Source organism: Anomalospiza imberbis, chromosome 7, assembly GCF_031753505.1.
Source record: "Anomalospiza imberbis isolate Cuckoo-Finch-1a 21T00152 chromosome 7, ASM3175350v1, whole genome shotgun sequence".
NCBI classification, from domain to species: Eukaryota; Metazoa; Chordata; class Aves; order Passeriformes; family Viduidae; genus Anomalospiza; species Anomalospiza imberbis.
Window position 1 is genome coordinate 21,325,425 of NC_089687.1, and position 7,076 is coordinate 21,332,500.

Below are 7,076 nucleotides of genomic sequence, written 5' to 3' on the forward strand. Positions count from 1 at the left end.
GTGTTAGACGCAAACCTCCTCCAGGTGAAGGGCTTCCCACAACACAGCACATAAAAGGTGGCTTGCAATAGCAGAAGTGTCCTTATTACCTAGTGACAGGTTCCTGAGCATGAGGTGACTGCACTGCTGGGCTGGTAGGAATCACAGAAAATTCAGGCAGCCTTCAGAAGCCAGGCTGTGTGCAAGGAATGGAGGTGTCACAAGAAGATGGCATCACTTAATGGAGATGACGTATACCACACGTGTAACCGTAAACCAGCTGTGTTTCCACCTCTCCTGTATATCTGTGGATGAAAACTGATGCACTATTAGTACTCTTGAGGACTGACAGAACCCTTCATAGACTGTCACAGATTTCTTGTCCTTCTCCAGAAGGATTCACACCACACCTCTCCCACCAGAAAACTCCACAGACTGACGAGGTCAAGGCTATTTGAGATCCGATTGGTCAGAAGGGTGTAGGTTACACATCAATGATTTCCTGCAGGCTGCGAGTTTATCCCAGCAGCAACTATTGTTGAGCAGCTGTGAGATTTACACCACATTCCCAAAAATATGATTTCTCAGTGTGATCTCTGTCTGAATTCGACAGAAAAATATTTAATGGCTGGCAAAACATTAGTAAATAAAAGCAGATCAAGATGATGTTGTTACAATAACAGATTACATTACTATTCCCTGTCCTTAGGAAAACCCTGATTAGACCAAGATCCTCATGGGGTCTTATGAATAAGTCAGGAAGGGGCTCTAATGACCCCGCGTGAGAGCTGAGCTGCAGCGCAGCCAGCGAGGTGCCAGGTGCCTCTCAGAAGCAAGCACTAGCCTGGATGACTAACAGCACTTATCACAGGGGGGTTGTTGATTTTCTTTAATAATTTGGGACATACTTTCTGCTAATATAAACTAGTAGCCAGGAGAATGCTGTCGATTTATAACAGCAAAATCTGATCCATAATCTATTCTTAATCCCTTTATTAGTCATTATCTTTTTGAAGAACTGTATCTCAGTCTGAATACTCCCCACTACAGAGAAAAGCAACAGACTTTTCTTATTAATCTCTGTATGGGAAACTCCAATAGCTGAAGTATCCTTCCACCTTTGCAAGCACACCTAGCATTGACTGCTGATCTTATATCTTGAAATGCATAATTACTGAACTAAGAGAAAATTACTTATTGCTTGTGAGTGTCAGGACAGCTCTGAATCCATGAATGACTCACCCTCAGGCACTGGTGTTTAATTTATGAGTTATTTATCTCCTTGCACACACCCCAGCACAAACAATTATACTTAGTAATTTGTTGATCTTATCAAGGCTGTTTGATGTTAGTATTGCTACCTCCAATAACACTTGTGCTTTGAAACTTAAACAGGATTTATAACCAAATTTGGATACTTTACACATGATTCATATTACAGGGAAGTTTAACTCTTCAGCAACCAGGGGTTTTTGCAAGCACTTTTGAAAGGATCTTTTGCTGACAGATTTGGCAAGGTGTCCCTTCAGCAGCGTGAGAGCCCCTGGTTAGAGCTAGCTCTGTCCTTACACAGCATGGGTGAGTGTTCCTAGCACAGGACAAGAGAAGGGAGTGAGGCCTCGGCCTGGGCCCAGCTCCATGCCCCCTGCCCATGCCTGGGGCCAGCTGCAGTGCCCTGGTAAGGTCAAAGCCCCCAGTGTTCACATGCCGGTCTGCAGGGCCTTCCCTCGGAGCCTGTACTGCCCCTGGGAACCCTTTTATGTGGGCAACAGCCTTCCTCATTACAGAGCAAGAGCTTTACTAGCCTTTAAACTACTATTACATGTTTACTATAAATCAAGCCCCATGAACCCCTTTGCCCAATGTAACGCCCTCTGTTGTCAGATGCAGGTACCAAACCTGGGCCTGGATGTGTTCACCTCCAGATGTGCTTCGGAGACTGGCCATGGGGGCTGAAGATCCTCACACAGGGGTTTCCCAAATCGCCCTCATAAACCCTCCTTCCTGCCCCCTGCATGCTGCTGTGATCATTGCACCAAAATACACTTGGTATCATAGGTGCAAGCAGTGCAGGGATTTCATAGAATCACAGAATGGGTTGGGGTGGCAGAGAGACCTCAAAGACCAAATTTGACCCCCAGCCTTGGGCAGGGACACCTTCCAGGCTGCTCAGAGCCCCACCCAGCCTAGCCTTGAACACTTCCAGGGATGAGGCATCCACAGCTTCTGGTGCCTCACCTCCCTCATAGTGATTTTTTTTCCCCCACTATCTAACCCCAACCTCTTCCAGTTTAAAGCTATTGTCCCTTGTTCAGTCCCTACATGCCCTTCTGAAAAATAATTTACCTCAGCTCTTCTGATTCCAGGCTCAAGCACCTCTAGGTGTGGTGACGCTGCCTGGGAGGGATGGAGGGTCTCAGCTGTGGCTGGGCTCTGCAGCCAGTGCTGGGCCCAGATCACTGGGGATGAAAACAAGGTGAACACAGGGCAGTACTTCCTCCATCCCCACTCTTACCAAAAAAGCCCTTGGTATGTTATTTATGTGTGTTTGGAGAAATCCCCATACCCAACTTGCGCCTTTTCAATTCCACTGTTGCGCAGAGTTCCCGCCCCGCAGGGCCCAGCAGCGCCACAGCCAAAGCCTTCCCCTCCCACAGCAGCAGCAGCAGCAGCAGCAGCAGCAGCAGCAGCAGCAGCATTAGCAGCAGTATTAGCAGCAGTATTAGCAGCAGCATTAGCAGCAGCATTAGCAGCAGTATTAGCAGCAGTATTAGCAGCAGCAGCCGAGCTGCCGAGGGCGGGAAAGCCCCGTGCCCCTGCTCAGCCAGCCCCAGGCTGCCAGGCACTGCCTTTCCGAGACTCGGGGCGTGTATTTTGTTAACTTACACGTCCCACACCCTCTTCCACAGCTGCAGATTTGATTTGCTGCGTGGTTTATCAGTTTCTCTGCTGAGCACACACACTTCGCATGCAGAAAATGAAACGCTGCCGGCATTCACTGCACGGAGCCACGATGAGCTCGGATGGCAGCCCGGCCCGGCCCCGCTCCTGACAGCGAGCACACACACACTAACATTCCTCAGTGTGCAACACACCGCCACCCGGGTCTGCTCCCACGGACCCGGGCTGGGCACTACCCGTGCAGAGAAGCCAAGAAATGACTGCTCCAAAGGCAGCCTTGAAATGTAAAATTTACTTTAAACCTTTCTAAGCCCAGCCTGCACAGCCCTATTTCCATAGGGATACTGTGATGAACACCATTACTTCGATTTTTGTAAAAAAGCCTCCAGTGGTTTTCCTGTTTTAATTGAAGTGAAATTGTGGAATAGTGTAATCAAACATTTGGAATTAGTATGGAGGGAGTAAAAGCTAAAAGACGTGATTATTAGTTTTAAACAATTACAAATTTTTAATGACTTTCTCCGCTTCATCCTCCGTGAGTTGAGTTTGTGAGTGGACAGAAATGGTAAAATTTAGCTAATATTGTTCACACTGAAAACTTCACCAGACACACCGATTTTTCAAAAAGCAATGTTATGGTCCTATCCTGCAGCTGGTAGGATAAATGGTGTTTAAAGCACCCACTGGAATGGGGCATGCAGCATCCCTACTTCAGTAAGGACCAACAGAGCCATGCAAGGGCAGTTTGAACAAGGCTGGCAGCCACAAGGCCAGGAAACACCACCCCAGGAACGCAGCTCCCTGACGGCTGTGAAGCTGCAAGGGTGATCTGCCAGCCTGCTGGAGCAGAGCGGGAAGGGGGGCACAGGCACGGGCTGGAAGCCTGGGCCACATGGCCTGAGCAGGGCAGTTCCTGCCCACAGCCAGCACCACAGGGCAACAGCACCAATAAAGTGCCAGGAGGTGCTCAGCAAAGCCCAGCTGCAGTGCTGCCACTCCAGCTGCAAGCCTGCTCTGCGGGAAAGGAGGGAAGGAAAACACAGCTTACAGCACGTCGTCTCCAAAGCAGGCACTCTGCCATACAGAGGCCTCGACAGGACCCATGGGCTGGGAAGAGATCAGCGGGAACTTGGGTGAGAAAAGGCAGATGGAAAACTGCAGCAGGTAAGAAATGATCCTTCAGTAAAAGTAAATCCTTTAAAACAACTGTGGCAATTCTACCAATCTCTACAGGGCTGGACATAGTCAACAAAAGAACAAATAGACATGAAGTTAACACAGTACTTCTACATTTTATCTGATACATTAATCCACCCAGAAAGGCCAAACCTGCTTCCCGTGTGTTATTAGGAAATTCCTATTAGGACAGAAAACTGTATCTTATACCTGAAGTATCTATGGTACAAATAGCCTCCAAAAGTTAAATTTCGCTGCTCTTTATGCTTCTTAATGGTTTCAAATGTCGCATCTTGGGGTCCCCAAGCACATCACCTCGCTATTGCTATTGGTTCTGCCAAAAGCCAACAGCAGTCTACAGCACTGCTTTTATTTGAACAGGAACATACCTTTAAAAGTGAACCTCCTTATCACACCTCTTCACATACAGATACACACTCCTTGCCTGCTCTGCACAGCACAGGACTCTCGCAACAGGCAAACTGGCTGCTCCTTGGGTATCTTAGAGCAAACTGGTTCTCTTGAACCTGAAGTGGAAACTGCCCCTGTAATTCCTCACAGGACCAGCCTGCCACCAGCCCAAGCAGCCCCTCAAATACCACAGGAGCATCAGGTCCCCCAACCAACTGCTTCACTCTCCAGATCTACTCCTACAGAGTAAACCTGAGGGGCAGTGCAGGCACAGCAACTTTCACTGCCATCTCCACATCACTTTGGGGCACTCTCTTTTGGAAGTTTGGAGGCTGGTAGCAGCCCTTTCCCTGTTCCACTAGTGTTTGTTTAATCCCAGAAATATGCCATCAATGCCACTGAGGAACACCAAGTCAAGAGGAAGGGTCAGTATTCCTCCTCCCTTGCAAAGCTCTCTCTGTATTTTGGAAGACCAGTGCCTACAATGTTTTTTTCATCCTCCAGCTGGAGAAACAACATGTCTCCTACCCACTGCCACCAAGTCTGGGGCAGTAAAAAGTGTGCAGACAGATTTCACAGGTTTTTTCTTAAATAGCAAATGTGAGTAGGATGGATACATTGCACCTGGAGTAGCCTGTGCAGGTAGAAATGCAAAATAATTTGTGTTTAGCTTAAGTTAAATCACAATTTTAAACAGAGTGCTTTAAATTTGCTACATATATCTACAAGTTTGAAGGAGTTGTACATCTTGAATGCATAAAGCCACTAAGGAGAAACATGGGCTTGTACATATTTAACATGGCAGTTGTCACAAATCACTGGTGATAGAAGTAACAGCTTATCAGATTATTCTTTCTTTTAAAAAATTTATGATTATTCTGGAATAATTTATTAGCTTCAGTAGTTAAAAGAACCTAGTTAAACAGCTGAAGAGATAACTATTCAAGCAAATTAATAAACTGAAACATAAAACATTACAGAATATATATTTTTTAAATTGTGGTAAACATTTTAAATTCATTTTCTATATTTAGGTTATTGTAGTAACTTCAAAGAACTCTGTCTACCACAAACAACTTGGTTTGATTTTTAATTATCTTTATTTTTAGAACAGGGAGGTATCATGAAGTACACACAATGAAATAGAAACAATTCAGGACCATGGGAGTATTTTGGAAACCAGAACAAATTTCAGCCAGGACAAGAGAACATGTTTCAGTGGGTATTAGTGTAGTAAAGAGGTTACTTCTCTTTCAGCAGCACACATACTCCACTTCTCACTCACCTTTCATTGTGTCTAAAACCCAGCACGAGCCCTTCTCTGGTACTAGCACCTTGCTGACTTCCAAGAGAAACAGGTAGGCTCTGTCTTCTTTTGGATTTGACTTCTAACACAAGATTTAATGGTCCTAATAATTTCTCAATTATGTAACATCAAAATAACACCAGGAATAAATACTAGTTGTACCAGGGAGATAATACAAAAGAGAATTTCAAGGATTCCAAAACATCTGAAGCCCTAATTTCTCTGCTCTACAATACTGTCCCTGCTCCTGTCACCATGAAAACAGGAGATGCTCTTTAGAACAAAATCAACAACTATGAGTTGAAGTCATCTGCCCTTCCTCTTTCTCTTTGGTGCAATTAAAGGCATGATGCCAAAAACAAGGCTCGTGGCTCTGGCTGACACGTCTCATTCTCCCAGAAAGGGCAATGAGGCTCAAAGGCGGCATCTCGAGGGAATGTCTCGGAGCAGGATGTGGCCAGCACTCCCAGTGCCCTACACACAGCGGGGGTGAGCCGGTGGCAAGCTGCCTTTTCAAAGTTCACAGCTAGGGAATCTATCACCAGGGCACAAGAGGCCTGGCACACCAACATGACACAGGTAACAACAGAATCTTTCCCAGCCTCGACCCCACTGAACCTGAGCTGAAACCCCCAGCACACGGGCACTCAGACAAAGCCAGGCTGTTTTAAACACACTAAACATACTGTGAGAAAGGGCAGCTCTACACCTCACATTAAAAGAACAAACTTGGTTTTATTTTACCAACACCTTATTTTTCTGTTACCCAGAGTGACCAGCTCTCCTTCGTGGTTAAAAAGTAAAAAGGTAAAATCGTACTCCCAGCTGCAACCTCATTTCATCAGAACAACTTACCTGTCCAGCACAGTGTGACCTCTTCCTTCACAGCACTATCTGTGTCACTCTTCATTGGCCTCAAAACCAGACCTGAGAGGACAATGCACAACATCAGGTACTACAGCTCCAGCCTGATTTATTAAAGGCAAGAGTGAAATACTCTTTCAAAATAATTTGAATGAAAAAGTTTCAGTCTCATAGATAACATGATTTTTCTACATATATTTTCTCTCTCTAGTAAAAATAATTTATGCTGCCATCATTATTATCCTTAGTATCATCTTTCAGTGAATGTCCATCTACAAATTCATTAACTTTTTTGAGACAAATCATTGGCATCCTAATCTTCTGATTCCCATGAAAGACTCACTTTCAAGATACAATTGCAGCTGCCCCACACTGCCAGTTACTGTATCATACACGTCTTAAAATTCTGTAATCAGCATCCACCAGGTGCCGTATCGCA